This window comes from Nelumbo nucifera, chromosome 1 (genome assembly GCF_055504915.1).
Source record: "Nelumbo nucifera cultivar China Antique chromosome 1, China Antique-T2T, whole genome shotgun sequence".
In the NCBI taxonomy this organism is placed as follows: Eukaryota; Viridiplantae; Streptophyta; class Magnoliopsida; order Proteales; family Nelumbonaceae; genus Nelumbo; species Nelumbo nucifera.
Genome location: NC_142649.1, coordinates 214,719,384 through 214,739,620, shown reverse-complemented (window position 1 = coordinate 214,739,620; position 20,237 = coordinate 214,719,384). Strand labels below are relative to the sequence as shown.

At 39.9% G+C, this 20,237-nt stretch overlaps 1 pseudogene; it reads right to left on the bottom strand.

Annotated features, from left to right (window-relative positions):
- Positions 1–2,552: 2,552 nt before the first annotated feature.
- Positions 2,553–3,052, bottom strand: LOC148804494 (putative galacturonosyltransferase-like 3 pseudogene; annotated as a pseudogene).
- Positions 3,053–20,237: the final 17,185 nt, after the last annotated feature.

The window sequence follows — 20,237 nt, the reverse complement described above, 5'->3', positions numbered from 1 at the left end:
TTGGAATGGACACGTTAGATGCTAGATCCACTAAGTGTGTCTTCCTTGGCTATTCCATGACTCAAAAAGGGTATAAGTGTTATAATCCTAGTTCTCGGTGTTCTTTTGTGTGTCCTAATATTACATTCCTTGAGTCTGTTCCTTTCTTCTCCAGGTCGGATGTTTCTTCTCTTCCATTGCTATCACCTCCTCTTCCGATTCCAATTGAGGACCCCATTCCCCTTGTTCCAGTTGTGACCTAGTCTTTGCCTCCAATGCAGCTACTTGCAGAACGACCACCTATCCAGCAAGTGTATACACATCGTTAGGCACTAGCTCCTTCTCCAGCTTTGTCACCGTCGACAAATCCAACAGTTGTTACCACCCCAGTCCCACCCCCAGTTTCTGACCTTGATCTCCCTATTGCTTTGCGGAAAGGTAAACGTAGTTGAACTCTTCACCCCATTTCCAATATGTTTATGTATCTCACCTTTTGGCTTCCCGTCGCTAGTTTGTTTCTATGTTATCCTCTGTCTTTGTTCCGAAGGATGTTCAAGAAGCCCTCACTTCTCCAATGTGGCGCCAAGCAATAGAAGAAGAATTCTCGGCCCTGACTCGTACTCAAACGTGGGACCTCACCACTCTTCCACCTGGTAAGCATGTTGTAGGTTGTAAGTGGGTGTGCACAGCTAAATATTTACTTGATGAGAGTGTTGAACAATTGAAAGCTTGGTTAGTTGCCAAAGGTTATTCACAGCTATATGGTATCGATTACATAGACACCTTCTCTCCGGTTGCCAAAATTGGGTTAGTTCATGTTCTGATTTCTCTTTCTACTATGTTAGATTGGCCCTTGTTTTAGTTTGACATCAAGAATGCTTTTTTATTTGGTGATCTCCTTGAGGAAGTGTACATGGAGCAACCACAAGGATTTGTTGCTCAGGGGAGGGTGACAAGGTATATAGACTTCAGAAGGCTATTTATGGACTTAAACAATCTGCCCATACATGGTTTGAGAGATTTAGTGAAGTGGTGAATAAATTTGGAATGAAACAGTGTCAGGTTGACCATTCCGTATTCAACTATGAATCCAATGTTGGGAAGATCTTCATGGTGGTATATGTAGATGATATTGTTATCATAGGCAATGACAAACCAAGGATTGACAGGTTGAAGACTTACTTGCATGATCACTTCTAGACAAAGGATCTTGGAAAATTAAGATACTTCGTAGGAATAGAAGTAGCGAGGTCCAAGAATGGTATTAATTTGTGACAGAGGAAATATGTTCTTGATCTGCTAGAAGAAACAGGATTGTTGGGTGCCAGACCAACTAAAACACCCATGGAACCGAATGTTAAGCTGAGTAGTGATGCAGGTGAGGAGTTTGAGGATCCGGGAAGGTACAGAAGGTTGGTGGGTAAGCTTAATTACCTAACCATCACTCAACCTGATATCTCATTTGCGGTTAGTTTAGTGAGTCAGTTTATGCAGAACCCTCGAATTCCACATTGGGAGGCAGTCCTAAGGATTGTGCGGTATTTGAAGGGAGCTCCAGGTTATGGTTTGTTATATAAGAGTGGAGGAAGTCTTGAGATAGAGGGATACACGGATGCTGATGGGCCAGTTCCATATTTGATAAAAGGTCCACTACAAGGTATTACACTTTTCTTGGTGGGAACTTAGTGACATGGAAAAGTAAGAAGCAGACAATGGTAGCAAGTAGTGCAAAGGCTGAATATAGGTCCATGGCACACACAACATGTGAACTAGTGTGGTTGAAGCATCTCCTAGAGGAAATGGGATACTCGATTGGCACTCCTATGAAACAATATTGCAATAATCAAGCTACAGTTCATATCTCCTCTAATCTAGTGTTTCATGAAAGGACGAAGCATATAGAAGTTGATTGCCACTTTGTACGTGAGAAGGTGCTTAGTGGAGTGATAAGTACAACATATGTGAACACAGGAAAAAAATGGGCAAATCTGTTTACCAAAGGGTTTGAATCGGGGAAGAATGGACTACATATGTAACAAGATGGGACTATATGACATATACTCACCAACTTGAGGGGGAGTGTTAGAGTTGGCTCTAAAAGGGTAGTATAGGCATTTTATGTTAAGTTATATGTTAGTTGTTTAGCTTATGTGGCTCTCACTTAAGTGAGGGCACAATAGCAATTCTTGTTTATTTTATAAAAGTATAAACTGTCCTTCTTCTTCTCATCTGAAATCATACGGACACCTTATCTGAATTTTATCAAGATGAAATAGAGCCCAAGCTCTTTGTCACAAACACCAAAACCCTTACAATAGAGACCAAACTCTTTGTCACAAACACCAAAACCCTTTGTTGTTACTGTGATATTTTCTCTCTGACAAAGCATTATTGGTTCTTGTTTGCAGAAGTTACAATTTTATGCAAGGTAAGGTTGTTCTTTTTCTTTTTTGTTTTCATCCAGGATGATTGGATGATGAGATTGCAGCATGGTGGGCTATTGCTGAACTAGTTCATGAATAATCATGAATAACAATTGTTATCAATAGTGCTTCACTTTTTAAAATGATTGATTAGTTGTTTGAAAACAGTGGCTTGTGCCAAAACAAATCGTACGGTGCCCACAAGCTATCCAACGGGCAAGGCCGCTTAGAGTCTAATCTCATCCATGGCTTCTTCTTCCCACTCCAGTGCAGTACATTCACCAGTCTAAGATGTAGATCCCTGTAGGGGCCTTCCAGATTATTTCCACCAAGCCCGTGCTAGTTCCATACTTCCATCTATTCTTGACCCCTCTCACGTCTTCAACAAAAACCAACAAAAATGGAAGTAGCGAGCCCAATTCGTATATACAGTGTTGCTTCTGTATTCTCATCTACGACTCTAGCTTCTTTGTATATTTTCCTTCCCTCCATTTCCAGACATCGATAACCAATATGCCGGTATTGAAATAACAAGGATCCTTGAAATGTATGAGAGAAAATGGGTCGGACCAGAACTTGTCGATGAAGTAATTGGTGAAGTTGGCACGGCAGTACTCTGGTGCACCAACGACATGGCTACCCAAATCGATTTGTCATTATAGTAGTTAAAGGAAAACTTTTCTCTCAAAAATTGCTTTGGTTTTGGTCATGGTATATTCAGAGGAGAGGAAAGATAAAAGTGTTGTTGCAGGGATAAAAAATTTGACACATGGTCAGGATTTTAGTGGATGGTTGATAAAGAAAATTAGATAACACTTGAAGGGCTTTGTGTCTTTTCACATGTCACTTAATGGCTGGTTAACGACAAGTACTAGATTATCTCGTTTCGAACTTAGAACAGTTTACTTACAGTGGTGATTGGTTCATGAATCCTTGATCACGTTCGGAACTAAACAATACAATATAGATAGTTATTTTTTAATTGGAATTTCATGCACATTAAGGTTGTATTTGGTTACAGTGTAAATTTATTTGCATTGATGCAAAACCATGATAATGTAAATGATTTTGATGCAAATTATGATTTATTTTTATTTTAAAATTTACCTTATTTTTATTGGTTGCAGTAGAAATGAAGTAAAATAAGACTTGAAACAAAATATGCAAACAAAATTGCACTGCAATCAAAAAAAGCCTAAGTTTCAATCCCTACAATTGACCTGATGATAATTTAGTTATTCTTGTCAAAACATCTATCATCTATGTGCTTATACACACATGTCGGGAGATATTTTTAATGGGGTAAATATAAGTGCTTTTAGTGTGCATGCAAAGTTTTGTAGAGGGGGAATACATGCCCCTTAAAAGAACTGGAGGGAAATATTGTTGACTAGATAAGGGTGTCCTCATGTGTCATCCCTACTGTGTTAATGTATTTATCATTAGAAATCAGATTTACTCCTAAGGCTCAGTTTGGAAGGAGTACAAATGCAAATATGTAGAGTGTAATACCTTATATTTTGTATTATTTTGTATGTATTTGCACTGTATATATTTGCATTTAATTAAAGCATGAAAGACAAAGATTAAAAGAATTGGTCGAATTTCACTATATGAATAACTATACATGGCTGAATATTTATACAAATATAATAAAGAATAAATTATAAACAATTACAAGAATAGAAACAGAGAGATAAGGAAAGGTCTTCAGTAGGAAACTTGCTAAGAAGAGAATTTCCTTTTTGCTCTGATTGATCTCTCTTTGGTAAGAGTCCTCTGTATAGTAGCTGGTCCTTCTTTGACAGAAAGACTAGAGCCTTTTTTGGTAAGAGATCTAAGACTCTCTTTGGTAAGAGTGCTGGAGCTCTCTTTAGCAGGAAGGCTAGAGCTTTCTTTGGTAGGAGACCTAGGGTTGGCCAGCTCCTCAATACATTTGTACTCCTTCCAAACTGAGCCTAAGGCTATGTTTGGTTTTGCATTGTAAATTTATTTGCATTAATGCAAAATCATGGTAGTGCAAATGATGTTTTGTTTGATTGTAGTACAAATGAAGTAAAAAAAGATCTAACACAGAATTAAAGCTCAATTTGGAAGGAGTATAAATACAAATATGCAAAGTGTAAAATCTTGTATTTTATATTGTTTTGTATGTATTTATATTTATACTTTTTTCCAAACTAAGAGAGAGCACAACTCAAGTAGGAGAGATGTTCTCAATACTTGGGTGAAAACACTGTGAGGTTAGTGTGTGGTTCGCTATTTGAGGAGCAAATCCAGATTCTTATCATTTAGTATCTTGAAATAAAAATGGATGTTATCTAAAACTCACAATGAATTTTTTGCATTTCTCTTAAACTCGTCATTACTTTTCAAAACCTCCAGAGAATCATGTCATCAAGTTTCACTGTCCAAAACTCACCTTCTATACACTGTGAGGTTAGTGTGTGGTGCGCTCTTTGAGGAGCAAATCCAAATTCTTATCATTTAGTATCTTGAAATAAAAATGGATGTTATCTAAAACTCACAATGAATTTTTTGCATTTCTCTTAAACTCGCCATTACTTTTCAAAACCTCCAGAGAGTCATGTCATTGAGTTTCACTGTCCAAAACTCACCTTCTGTTAAGATTTCCTTTATATTACCATTGGTGACCATTAATAAAAGTTGTCAACGTAGGCATTTAAGTATTTTATGTGACCAAACTACCCTTAAAATGGTTAGTGAACCTTTATTTACCCCTAAAATGGTAGTAAACCTTATTAAATACATCAAAATTGAAATTTGTAAGCCTATTGTGGGATAGGGCCTAAGTCAAAGTAGTTTTGTCATAACAATATTTAATAATCTTGGCCATTCAGGGGTAGTTTGGTCATGTAAAATACTTAAATGTTTACATTAATGGTCACCAATAGTGATGTAAGGAAAATCTTAACGGAAGGTGAGTTTTGGACAATAAAACTCAATCACTTGGGAGCTCTGTGGATGTTTTGAAAAGTTATGGTGAATTTAAAGGAGGGGGGGGGCATTTGTTTTTTGGATTTTGAGAGGGGGGGAAATTTCCATTGACCAAGAATCCCATGTTCTTTTGCAGATTTATGTGGGGACCAAGGAAAGTTTATTTTTCTAGGTATCACCTAGCTAGGTGGGTAAATAACTTTCCCACCTAGGGGGGAAGTTGCCAACAATTGAATGTGACAAAAATGCAACTTTTAATAATGGATTTTTATGGCTAAAATGGTCATTGCCTTATTTAAATGAGAATTAAAAAATATGGATAAATGCACTTACCTAGATAAAATGTTTTTCAAAAAAAATTTACCCAAGTAACTATATTTACCCAGATAAATAACTTAAGAAAAAGCGAACAGAGCCTAAAAAAATGTAAGAAAGCCGTGGAGATAATGAATGATGCGTACACAGCTAACCTTAAATTTGTTCTACAAATAGTAATTGGCAGGTGGAACATGACATGCATGTATTGGCCCGCTAATGATGCTGCCACATGGAAGATTATATTCCTAGCTAAATCATTTACGCTGCTTATCCAATTGACCTAATCGCCAACACTTTCCGTCTTATCACTGAAGGTGATGGGGTAGACCACAAAATAGAATCCCAATCAACAAATAATATGTTTTTGTAAACTATTACTTAGAGAACAAACTAATCGTACTCTTGTGGATAAAAGAAGTATAAATTAACTTAACTGTAGGGTGCCGTGTTTGATTTGTAAGTGTCTTATGATTAATGACAAAAAGGTGCTATGTATATAGCTTAAACCAGTTCATTTGTATTACTTTTAACCTAATTAAGCTGTTCTATTATCCCTTTTGTTATAGAAAAGAAAAAGGAGCTATTTTGGTTAGTTATGCTTCTTTTAGAATGTGACCTCATCTATTTTGTCACTAACAAGCTATATGATATCTGTAATATTGGTGTCCATCATATAAAGGAGCTCTAAATTTAGCCAAATGTCCATTCAGCTCTATACAACGCCTTGTATTAATTGATGCTTAAACCTTGCAAAGTTTCAATGAAGGTGGTTTTATACAGCAAGTGTTTTGGCCCTTTTGGGGATGAAATTTTTCATATAGGACCCTTCCTGGCCCGTCCCTCCAATCATGCATGTTGCCATGTGGAAGAAACATCTTTCTGTTAAACTTCTTTTTAAATTATGTTTGTCTGCAAAGAAAACAATAAAAGGATGAAAAAAAAAAGAGAGAAAAGGGGTTGGGGCCAATTTTACTTTTCTACACTCTTTTCATCTGCTTCCACTAACTTTTTAGGAAATAAATAAAAGGGGTTAAAAAGGGAAAAGTTTACCTTCTTAGTTTGTTATAACTCTAGCTTATTTTTCTCTTTTAAGTTGTAAATGTGAAACATCAAAATTCAAACATGAGTCAGACCTTAGAAAAATAATATATAAGATTTGTATTTCTAGCCCATGTTTTTGCAATAATATCAGTACCCCGGCCCTTCCCCCACTTATTGGTAAGGCTTTCCCCCTTCTGAGCATTAGATGGGTAAACTCTACGAGTATATTGAGAGACTCAAGACATATTTTTCTTGAAATTAATGTTACCACCACTAAAGGAGTGCTCTCCAATGTGAATGTTTTTTCTTTGAGTTTCAAAAACAAATCAAAATCATTTGGTTTGAAAGCAAAGTGATTCTTAAGACAAAAAACACAAAAGTAAGTTCTTGGTCATATATGTGCTTTTTTGTTTCTAAAACTGAAACAAATTCTAGTTTAAAGAAGAAGCTTTCATCTAGTGATTTGATGAAAACATACACTATAGGTTGTACGTTTCCCTTTCTTTCTTCATTTTTTCTGTCCATTTTACATTGAAACAAACAGAGACGTAATGCCAATATTTTCCCAAAATCTATAAAATGGGCAAAAGGCAGAAAAGAAACAAAAATAGACAGAAAGAAATACATATTCTCGAAAGATCTTTATTTATTCTCATTGGCATCCTTTGCAAAAGCTGTTCCAGGGAGCTAACATCCACTCTGTTCGTTTTCAGTGGGGTGCAGAAGGTTGTGTCCACGGAACTATAGGACCAAAATTGGCCTGTGGGCTTTAGCTTCTGTGACATGTCTCAATAGTGAGAGGATTGGTATCCAATATTTAATGGTCCCAGTGTTATTTGGATCTAAGAAAATCTGCTTCAAAACGCTACCAATCGTGAGTTTCTGTGGCATAGACCCATCTTCCTCTAACTATATGCAACAAGTTGCTATTATGGGGTCCCCCAAGCTCAAATTGCTGGTCCTGTAGTCCTACTGCCTTAGGCCCAATGTACTCCGATCGGTGAAACAATGAAATAGTCAAGTCACTGCACAGTTTGCTTTAATAACTATAACAAACAACGTCGAGGTCGATGCTGATGGCTATTGCGACACATGATGTTTAGAGAGAGAGAGAGAGAGAGAGAGGGCTGTAGCCTGTAGGCCTAGAGTTGCACTCTTAAGCATTAACCAAAAAAATCAGTAGGTATAAGCCATGACATTGTAAGTCGCAGAAAGGCCACGAAACAACGGAGGATTAAGAGAAGTAGAGAGAAATTAAGTGAAAACAGTGTAGTGTAGGGAAATTTTAGTGAGATATGGTCCACTAAAGTTAACAGAAGTCTATAATATATCTAGCTAGATCAAAACCATGAGAGCATTGCGGTCGTTGCACCATCAGCTCTCAACACTTATTTCAAGTTTCAACAAATGCCCTAGGATGAATGAACTACTCATGATGACTCACCAGCCCATAGAAACTGATTGGGACGAATCGTAAATTTCTACCTCCAATAATATGTTAAGTTGGCCAAGTGTGGTATTCATCCCTCTGAATGGCAGGAATCGTGATGACCCAATAGCCTGTCCCAGCTCAAACCTCAAAGGGCGAGAGAGAATTTGCTGTGTCGGCCGTCCGTCATAACATGTGAAGTGGGGAAAAGAATCTTCAAGGATTCGTTAATAATATAAGAGAAAACTTATATATACACTACAGAGTACAGACTAGAGAATAGTAACCATGCACTTTCCTATCTCCAAATATAATAAAAAAGAAAAAAGCTAGACTTTGTGGGTTGGTATGTATATATGATGAGTTAATAAATTAAATGAGCTGGTTTTAACTAATTTTAACTTCGATTAGAGTAATTATATATGTGGCAGTGGCACAAAAGAAGGCAGGAATACATCCAATCAGCTGCTTCCTCCTGTGATTGGATGTGAGGATCGCGGAGCCATGCAAGAAGAAATACATAATTTGACAATTAGCGCATCGTCTTGTTGTAGAATAAGGTAAAACCAATAAAGTAGGGGCGCATGGAGTGTTGGGCTCTGTTCTGGTCTGTTGTCTTAAAGTTAGTAATATCACGTCGTCCTCTCTGGGCTGTGCGCTTCGGATTCTTCTTCTAAAAGCAGATTGACAGATGGGCGTCACGTATAACATATATTGGAAGGGGAAGGGGAAGGGGGATGCCCAATTGCCCATGTCCCTGTCCCTGTAGTTTGGTTGGGTTGGGTTGGTCGCTTTTGGTGCTTCTCTGTTTACAGCCAGTCCTTTTTACAAAAGCCAGAAAAAGAAAAAGAAAACAAGAAAATGCCATTTTAAAAGGCAAATGGCTCTGCAATTCTCCCTACATTTCAGGTTACAAAGAGAGTGATTTGATTGGCCCGCTGAAACAACAACATTTTCATGGATACTTTTTTATTGATTACGGCTTAAGCAAAGCAGAGACCGACCCTAGGAACCATGTGGACGCCTTTTCATTCACTATTATTTCATCTTTGACCCATCTTTCGGGGCTATGGTGCGAACTGCCAACGACAGTCGACAGTGAGTGTGAATGGGCTTGAGGTGGGCCAGCCGTCAGACGGTTCATGTTTGACTTGTAGCTTGTGCTTTTTATTGGTCTGGATGTTTGGATCATGAACTCCATATAATATAATAATTAATTAATTAATTAATTAAAACAGCTAAGATACGTATTTGCTGTGGTCAGATATGGGGAAGAATTCTTGAATTCTTGGATTATAATCCACGTAGGAACTTTTTGGTTGTTGCACTGATATGGGTATGCCCAGATAAAAGGGTGTTTGTTAATTGTTCTTCAATTCGATTCATTCGATTTATTTCTTATCCGCACAGTGTTGACCTCAACTCAACAACTGACTCTCGGATGGACAGCAGATAATTAAGCCATGCGCAGACTGGCACGCCCCATGTTTTTTACGGATAAGATCTTACCTACTACTACCAAGAAGTAAAAGCGAGAAAATAAAAAATCAGGTCTAATACTTGGAGCCGTGTCTCGTCTATTAATCAACATTTGGACATGTACCCATTCATCTGCTTCGATAGAAACGAAATGGTTATTAGATTAATCGATATCAATTGAAAGATGATTTATCAATCCTGATTTGAATAACGCTTGACCACCAGAAATATATGAATCTTGAATTCTTGATTTTAGCATTTTTTATGTCGAAGCCTAGGCGAGGGAGGTCTGCCGTCCCCAAGCACATGTCAAAGGCTGTCACCACTCAACACTAGACATGCTCCACCAGATTTCTTTCCATTTTTCTTATTGTTATTTTTATGATATACAATGTCATAGCCATTTGGTGAAAAATAAAAAACAAAAAAAAAAAAAAATCACAACCATTCATGGTCTTGGGGGGTCTTCAAAGCTAGCGAGCAGGGGGTCTTCTTCAGTCAATGTATTTGTTTAGTGGTAGCCATTGCGCATGCAAGGCTTTACCCAACATGGGGACCTACTAAACTCTGCTACTACACAAGTATATGGTGTTAGTGCATTGAAGAAAATAGATTATCCTATTGGCTCTTGCGACCTTGAGAATCTGGTGGTGGGACGAGAGAGAGAGAGAGAGCAAATTAAAGAACCCACAATCTCAACTTTTGTGTGACACATGTCTTGTTTTAAAGGACCAACACCCACAATCAAACAGTTCTCACCACGTAACAGATTTCAAGATCTGTACTGCACATTAGTCATCAGATGCGTGATTGCCGTGCGCGCCACGTAATTTTTCATCATCTCAATGGCGTCTAGTACCTGGCATCAGGTGGCGTTTTATAATTACTAAACCTAAATGTGGAATGATCTACATATTCTTCATTCTGCTTTTCAGTAAGTAAGCCATAATTTATTTTCTTACTGGTGAAAACTGAAAAATTGGACACTGCAGCAATTCAGCAAATATTACAAGAGGTTTCAAACAACAGGTAACAGTACAAGTTTGGTTTGGTTATTCTAGAAAGCAGAGATGGATTCGAGTCGAGCTGAAACTGATTATTCATCTGTTCAAGCTTGCCTCATCAAAAAAACTATTAAGCTTGAGTTCGATTTGAGTTAAAAATTTAAGTTCGAATTCGGTTCGGTTCTAAAGTTCAATTGTGAGTCAAGCTACTTAAAAAATAAAACTAATACGTATAAAACATTATGTTTTCATTTTACATATAAAATATTAAGAATTATAAAAATTATTTATTATCATATATATAAAAGATAAAAATATTGTGTATATAAAGATATTATTATACATACATACATATATAGTATGTATTAGGCTCGATAAGGCTCGTTAGTTTCACGAGCCGAATTTTATTGAGCTCAGGTTTGTTTCAATTAGCAAGCGAACCTATATATATATATATATATATATTAGACTTGAACTCGGCTCGAACCTTGATTTAAACGGAGCCAAATCAAGTTTTTCACGAACCGAAATCGAATAGCTATATGGGGAATTAGCTAATTTTCAGCGAATTAATTCCAAACTGCATAGAATAAAGTCGACTGTCCTATTAAAACCATCAAACTCCCTCCCCTCCCCCCCCCCCCCCCCCCCCCCCCCCTCTAGTCCTATCAGGTAAATAGACCTAGCAAAAAGTTGACCCAACCCACAAACCTGACCCAATCCAACCCGAAAAAACTGGGTTGGGTTGGGTCATGGGTCAAACCCGCTGACCCGATTGTCAAGTCTAATTGGGACTATTTATGCATTTTTAGAAGTTTTCACTCTTTAATTTTTTCTATTTAATCTTTACTCTTTATTGTTTACTCTTTAAATTGTTAAACGTTTAAGTTTTTTTATTTTATATTTGGAATTTTAAGGTTAATTCCTTTAATTTTATCATTTTTCATGTAGTTATTCTTTATTTTTTTAAATTTCAGTTATTTTTTAGATGATCCATGGGTCAACCCTAACCTGAACATTTAGAGTTAGGATCTAGCATTTGATAACCCAACCCGAAATTCAACCCCACCCAAAATCAACCCGAAGTATCTTAACCCAACCCAAACCCAACACACCCAACCCAATTGCCAGGTAAGTGATGTAACATTGGATGCATGACATCCTCCACCACTCGATTGGATTAATTAAACTTAGGTTTTGTTGGTACCTTTGCCATTTTATGCTTAAACGTTTAGAGAGGCAATGAAATTTATTCGATTGGTACTTATGCTAACTAGTCGTTGAATAAAGTGTTTTGAGTAATATTGTATTTGGCATTTACATTACTGTTTAAAACGTATGAGTGAAATATTTATATTCAATGTGACACTACCCTACCATGCCGATCGATTTCTCATCCAATTGTCAAATTAAAAGTAAATTTTTTTTAATGGCCGATTACTCAATATTACACAGATTAACGTTTAGATGCAGATCCAATGGTTCTAGAAGAATAGAATGAGAAAAAAAAAAAGAATCTTCGTTTTGGAGAGTTTATGGGTATTCCATATTTAATGTATATCCATCTTTTATAGTATGTGACACTGCCATATTGGATGCCAACTAAGAGTCAGGTTATTGAAATGTTTCAAATGGTCAGCCGATGGAGGAATCAATTTGACATTCCCCCAAGGCCCCAACACCTCCTCTTGTATGTTTCTTGTAAAAAAACTTTATAACTATTTTAACTCACAACAGTCTAGATAGTGGCAAGGAGATCAGATTTATTAAAAGCAAAAACCATGCAAACACCTCCTTATAAGAGCACAAGCATTCATTCTCACCTTAAGAATATCTCTCATGCTTATAATGACCTCATAGCGTTCGTGTGATTTTGTGATTTCAAAAGATCCTTCTCATGCTGATGTGACAGCATTTCAAGTAGACTACAGGGTCATAAGAAGTAGACTGCACAATTCATGCGCTTTTGATCATTATAAATTGAAGTGGCAGAATTACGGACCAGGATTAGCCGAATAGGGACACAAGTCCGATTGCTCTATTTGAAGAGTTTCAACTGGGCTTAAGTTAGGGTTCAAGCCCATTAAAAATGTAACAAATTCTCAATCCAACGATACCCACAAGTTGCACGCTTAGGAGGCTAGGAAGGACTTGTGCTGGCATGGGATCAAGGATATGGATCTAATTCTCCAATTGAGAGGTGGCTCAATTGATATGTTATCTGGTTCATTTCAGTAGAGATGAGAAAGGGGATGGGCCACTCCCTGTTGTGTAGCCTCATGAAGGGGGAAAAAAAGTCCATGTCAGCAGCTCTCTCTCCTTTTCCCCTTCCCCCTTCTCTTGTCTCTCCTTAAATATCTTTCCTTTCTCCCTTACCCCTTCCTAGCTCTCTCATTCCCCCCCCTCCCCCCCTACCCAAGCCTTCCATTAAGCTACATCATCAATATAGAGCCATATAAGATGGGATTTTACCTAAACAGTTTTCCTAAAATAAAGGCCATATGAAAGACTTTCACACTCTACCCACTTCTCAATTACCTAAAAAAGTTTTCCTAAAACAGCTCCCCATCAAAATAACCCTCACGTTTTCTTCTTTTAACTTTTTTTAATTTCTTTGTTTTTGTTATTTTCTATTTATTATTATTGTGAGAAAATAACACACCTAGCACCATTGCTTCTAATCTTACAAGCTGTGGTTGCAAATAGAAGAACGTGGTCAAATGGAAGAATTGCCTCCCTCTTCTACCTATAGACATTTATCTGCATCATGAAGATATCGTCGGTCCACAATCACAAAAAAAAAAAAAACAAACGACGTTGTAGTTGTAGAAATTGGCATACTTTGATATGAAATAGCTTCTATGAGTTCTATTGTAGAAATTTAGGAAGAATTCAAAGCAAACATCATATTAATTTAAGTTCTAACTTCTAACACGAACCAAACAAATACCCACAACTTCAGCAATGGGGCTATGAGAAAAGTTGTTATGATGGAGGACCTCATAAGTTGCCATGTGGCAGGTATCCTGAGGATCTAAATTCATTTAAATCGTTACAAAAAGATAAGAAAGAGAAAAAAAATATATCTAGGAAAAGGAATAAGATACCCCAAATTAAACTTGGGATTTGATTGGTTAATTTTTTATAATTAATTTAAAGTGAAAAACCTATCGTCTTCAACCTTTGAAGTAGTAAAAACTTGACTGCGGTGGTGGAGTAAGATGTACAACGACCTATTTCATTAGTGTAACAGACAAGACAATGATTGAATCAATGAAAATACTCAATTAATGTGTTTACCTCTTATGAAAAAGTTGTTGAAGATTCTTTTTTGACATTTTTGACATTTTTGAAAAAGTTGTTGAAGATTCCTTTTTTGACATTTTTGAGGGAGGTGGAGAGTTGGGTGATGGATCCTTGCACTTTTTTATTAACTACAAATTGGGTTTCTTTAATGGCAATTAACAATTGGTGATCTTAATTTCCTCACAAAAGGGTAAACGGGTATTTTTCTGAACTTATTTTGTTAAATCTTCACTTCAAACTATCTTCCATAAATCATTTTTATCTTTTTTTTTATTATTTTGTAGAAAGATATTGCAATTTTACGAAAAGAATTTTTTGTTTTAACCATACGTACTACACTGTATCCACGATTGAATTAACACAAAAGTCGAGTAAATAAAAAGAGAAAAGAGAAAAAAAAACCTAAAAACAAGAATGAATCTGTTCAAGGTTGCTTTTTCTATATGAGGATTTTTGAAAAACTAAGCAAAGAGATAATTGATGGGTAAATTTGGGATTTTTAAAAAATTTAAACCACATATGATGTCAAGTGCTAATAGATATGGATGGAGAGTTGAGGAATGAGAGGTTTTTGTCTACTGATGTCATCTAAGAGAGGAGGTCTATCCAATTTAAAAAGTGAGGAGATGTTTTAATATTTAGGTGAAATATTAGGGGAGGTTTAAGTCTTTTACCCTAATTTAATTCATTCTTAGTTAAATGAAAAAAAAAGAATATATATATATATATATTATTTAAATTCAAAAAACTGCATTTAAAGACTTGAAAAGAAAATTAAAGTGGTTCAGTTAAGAAAATTAATAATTTTACTATTTTAATCAACTCACTTAATTTATAAAATAACATATTTAGAATTTTACTGGATAAAGGAAATAAATTACTTATTTACTGAGTTACTTAATTATCACCCCCTAAAGTTTAATGAATTACTAATTAAAACATTATTTATAGGCAATTATTTTTATTTTTTTATACTTAATTTATATTAGACTTAATTAACTTTAAATATAAGTTAGGCTTTAAAAAACTTTTAAATAATGGACAAATTACTTAAACCTCCCCTATAGAGTTTAGTGGTTTACAATAATAAAATGTTATAGTTACCTAACTTTCAATTTGGTTAAGTTTTATGGTTGAATTAATCACTTTATCCACTCCTAAACAAAATTTTCTGAGTTACTTAGTTATTTAAAATTTTATCAACCCCTAAAGTTTAATTAGTTATTTTCTTTCAAGAAAAGTTTAAGCAATTAGTTATTAACTAAACTATTATTGTGGATAATTATTTATATACAAAACTTAGGCCATGTTGGGGAGTGCTTATGTTAAAAATAAGTGCTTATTAAATAAGCATTTATTTGCATTTGGCACCCAACTTTTTCAAGTGATTATTTTTTAAAATAAGCACTTATTTTATAGGGAAAAGTACGGAGACACACGATGCAGAATTCTGAATTCCAGCCCCCCCCCCCCCCTACAACTAGCCTTGTCCCCCCCTATAAACCACATCCTACCCATGAATTTGGCATCAATTCACGGTCAGGATGCATTCCCCCTGTACTTTGGGCCTAGTAAATTCTGAGCTGGGCTGATTTGTACTTCTCCCTATTTTATATTGGGAGTTTGGTAGTTTTTTCTCTAATAAGCATTTGTGACTATTTTGTCCTACATTTTCTTTCAAATGTTCAAAATATACCTGATGGTGCGCAATCCGGTCACTCCAATTTGGCACTTACATGGCTCCTGGAAGGTACCTGAGATGGAGAAGAAGAAGAATCCCCGAGGGCTTGCCCGGCGAGAACACTCTAATGCTTAAGTTAGTATTCTATAGGAGAAGCAAGGAGAAGATGAAGGTTAAGAGTGCAGATAGCGCGAAAGTAGAAGATCATACCTCTCTTCCTGGATAATAAGCTCCTTATAATAGAAATTCGTTGCCTCCGGCCCACTGGCCTCTGACAGGGCAAGTATAACCGCCACTGTCAGCCTGTCGCAGCCGTTACTGGCAGGGGCTGAGGTGGCACGCGCGGGGCCGTCATCGCAGGGTACGACGCGCGGGGCCTATCAGGTGTGAGGCACCCTCTAAAGGTGGCAGGCACGACGCTGTCTGACGAGGGATATGGCTGTTGTCCCCAGATTTGTCGAGTATGGTGATCGGGCAGGAGGTCTTCCTGCGATATGCCGAACTACCCTTCTGTGAGTTACCCTGTACCGGGCTATCTCGTAAGCGGCGAGCTGCCTGTGGTAAGCTAAGTCGAGCTGTCTGGCCCGAGGTGTCTTCACCTCGGGGTGTCTATAGGTGGATCAGTGTGTTCTTGTCTGGTAGAAGCTTCCTGAGGAGTGCCCATGCGGTTCATTCCCGAGCTACTTTGTAGCGAGCTCGGAATACTTGAGGATTACCTTTAACAGAATTGGTCCTTGGGATAACTTGTCTGCTTGGGAGCTCGGGTGAGCTAGTTCCCCTAGCTCGCGAGCTAAAGTTGCCTCGAAGTATCCCTTCAAAGGTAACTCGGGGAACCCGGAGCTCGCGTTGTGGTGAGCTTCTCCTTTTGTGAGCTACGATGTAGCGAGCTGCTTCATGGGCCCGTCACTTGGTCGCACTAGGCTACAATGCTGAGTTGTTGCTCGTGCTGAGTCAGTGTCCACGTGTCACCGTTTCATAGGTCGGGTCAAATCGTCCTCCATCAATTGCCCCCCACTCCTTGAGCTGAGAGCATTGCCTTAGCGCAAGGAGTCCAAGAAGCGTGATGGACTGATTTGGCCGAAATTCAAACTTGATTGACTACTCACATTGAATGCATCCGCGTGAATCAAGAGATTTTTTGACTTTTCTGACTTTTCGGATTCCCAAAACGTGCTGAAGTGGCTCTTAATTTTGAGTGTCATGCATCCGTCATTGCCTTAATCGTGGAAGACGTTCCGCCAATCACCTTCAGTTTTCAGAAGGCGTACGGTCAGTGCGCCTGCGAGCCGTTGGATTTGCTTTGATCTGGGCCGTCGATTCGGAGACGTGGGGGCTATAAATAGGAGGGCCCTCTGTGCCTCGTTTCCCTTCACGCCATCTTGCTGTCTTCGGATTTTGAGGTCGCGCACCTGTCAGGTCTACTCGAATTCCACAACTTATTTCATCCCGTCCCCTCTCGGTGAGTCTTACTTATTGTCAGTCATGTCGGGATACCCGTACCATGTCCGTCACCAGGGTGGTGACCAGAACGATGATGCTTCCTCGAGCTCGGGGGGAGCTTGGGAGCAGGTTCCAGGGGCCAGGGAGGTCTCCGGCGAAGGAGCTTCTACTTCATGGGGAAGGGAGTCCGATACTTTCGGCCCTTTCTCCATGACAGAGGGGAGACTTAGGTCTCTGATTAGCTATTTCCACCTCCCTAGGGACCTTCTCTACTGCATCCCCACTGGTAACTTTCCGTGGGAGCATGGCCCCAACGATATTGTCATTTACTAGGAGCAGCTCGAGGCTGGCCTGCGTCGCCCCCTGCACCCCTTGATAGTGGAGGTGCTAAACCACTTCAATGTCACTATTGACCAGCTCCATCCCAATGCCATCGAGAACTTGGTTGGGACGATATCCTTATGTTGGGAATATTGTCTTCCCTTGAGTCTGGACATCTTCTCCGCTATCCTCTGTATAAAGAATGTCACTCCCAGGGCCCCGCTGGAGAGGCGTCTCTACTACTTCTCTCCCCACCGTGGCTACAAGCTCTTGCATGAGCTCCCGAAGAAAATCCCCGCCTGGAAGCGGGACTATTTTTTGGTCCATAACCCCGAAGGGTGGCCCTTCCCTACTTCTTGGAGGGGCGCCATCCAGGACTTTGGGGTCGAGCTGGACCCCAAAACTCAGAAAATGATGTTGTCCTGGGCATCAGTAGGCTTCCTCTATTCGGACTACTTGGCCGAGGAGAAGCTCGCGCAGGTCGGCCTAAGCCCGGGTAGGTTGTCCTTTTATGTCGCGCGGTTTTTGTCACGACATTATGTTCATATGCATATATATCTCGTTCTTATCGAACTAATACTGTGATTTCTCCTTGACAGCCATCATGTCTGGTATCGACTCGCGCTGCCTTCTTTCAAGCAACCAGGGGCGCAAGGTGAAGAGGTCACACCCCGACCGAACTCCCACCTCGGGGGGTACTGAGTTCGGATCTGCCGAGCCGAGTTTTTCCTCCCCTCCGCCTGAGATCCCGCCGCCTGAAATCCCGCCACCTTCATCCGAGGGAACTAGTGGGGCTGGCCTCGAAGAGGGCGAGCTCCCATAACAGGGGGTGACTCCCCGTAACCCTCTCCAGCCATTCCCTTACCCTCCGTTCCCAGTGGGGAATTGGGAAGGGGTGAACCACTACACCGTGGCTCGCCAGAGGAGCCAGAAGGCGATTAACAACGACGAGGTCGCCCAATGGGGGAATATGGAGCCCGGGGACCTCGCCGCGTTCGCCTCCTCCCACTACATGGTGGTAAGTGATTCTTCCCTTTCTTCTCTCATTTTGCTTCCTTTTGCTGTCCTCTGATCTTCTCTCTATTGGCTAGTGAATACCGCCATTCATGCTATGGCTCTCCAGACGTGCATCCACCATGTCGATGCCCTCGACCAGCGGGCTACTAATAAGAAGCTCCAGGGCGAGCTCGACCGGATTCGGGGTGAGCTCCATCACACTCGGAAGGGGAGTGAATCTCAGGAGTTGTTCGTCCGCGACTAGGAGGCCCAAATTGCCCGGCTTTCGGAAGAGAGCACGCCCGAGAGGAGTCGTCGAGGGTGGTGGTGGAGAGGGAGCTCCTTCGGGAGCAGGTACGGGACCTGGAGTCCACTCATCTAGATCGGACTCAAAATTTTGACCAGATGGTGGAGGCCAAACGAGAGAAGGCGGCCTGGGATTTCAAAGACTCCCAAGAATACCACGACCTCCAGGTGGAATATGACTCGAGTTCGTACCGCTCTGGGTTTAAGCTCTGTAGGTGGTTGGTTTGGAAGAAGTTCTTCGGGCTCAACATCAACGGCATCACTATGAAGGGCTTGTCTCCCGAGACAACGGATCAAGCGGAGGAAGAGGAGCTTGACTCCTCGGAGGACGAGGATGAGGAGGCGGATCCCTAAGGTGGTGTTTTTCCTGGACTTCTGGTGGCTCCCGGGTGCCATAAACCCGGCCTTTCAAAGATCTTTTATTGGGCGGTTGTGTCCTGTGACTGTTAAATTTTCCCGAGCTGCTTAGCTCGGTTATTGCCTTGTCATTTTTCTCTTTTTTTTTTAAATGGTAATGAAAGTTCTTCTTTTTCTTCTAAGTATGGTGTGCACTCTTTATCTTTGCTAAGGCGATCTCAACACCCGAGCTATTAGAGCTACATACCCGAAGTAGGACTTCTCGATAACCGTTATTTCGAACTGTCCCTTAAATCATTCAAGGCATCTCTATGGTACACGGCGAAGTGATTACCATGCGTGCCCGAACCATATACTCACCGGTTATTCTTTAGTTTGATCAACGTACCGGAACGAGCTATGCTTGTCGGTGTATAAAACCCGAGCTGCTCACGCTTTTCATACTTTACCCCCATCGTCGAACTGGCTAAGTCCTTCTTGATGTCAAGGTGTTGGTTAGCTCGGTGCCTTAGGCTGTAAGCCGGGGGGCGACTTGTGGTCTACCCTTGAAGTTCGCCCACGTCATGGAGACGACTGGGTCTTGTTGCGCCGAGGTCATGTTAGCTCGGTATTTTGGCCCTTAGGCTCTAGGAGTGGCTCAAGGCCTACTCGGTTGTTACAGATAGTATTGTCTTAAGTTGACAATATTCCATTCCCGAGGTACTTATTTCCCTTCGAGGGTCTCGAGCTCGTACGTTCCTTCCCCGAGCACTTGTTTCACTCGGTAAGGTCCTTCCCAGTTGGACCCGAGTTTGACAGCGCCGGGCTCAGGTACCATAACTTTACGAAGGACCAGGTCGCCAACACGGAGGTTCTGCTTCTTGACCCTGGCGTTATAGTACCGAGCTACTCTCTGCTGGTAGGCTGCGGTCCTGATGTACGCGAGGTCCCTTACTTCGTCGAGCAGATCGAGGTTGGTACGCAGCTCATCTTCGTTCGTCTGATCACTGTATGCTTCTAGTCGTAGTGTAGGTACTTCGATCTCTGCAGGGATAACTGCTTTGGTGCCGTAGGTGAGGTTGAAGGGGGTTTCTCCCGTGGCGGTCTTCTCCGTGGTCCGGTAGGCCCATAGAACACTGGGTAGCTCATCTGCCCACAACCCTTCAGCTCGGTCTAACCGTGCCTTCAGTCCGCGGATGATGGCTCTGTTTGTGACTTCT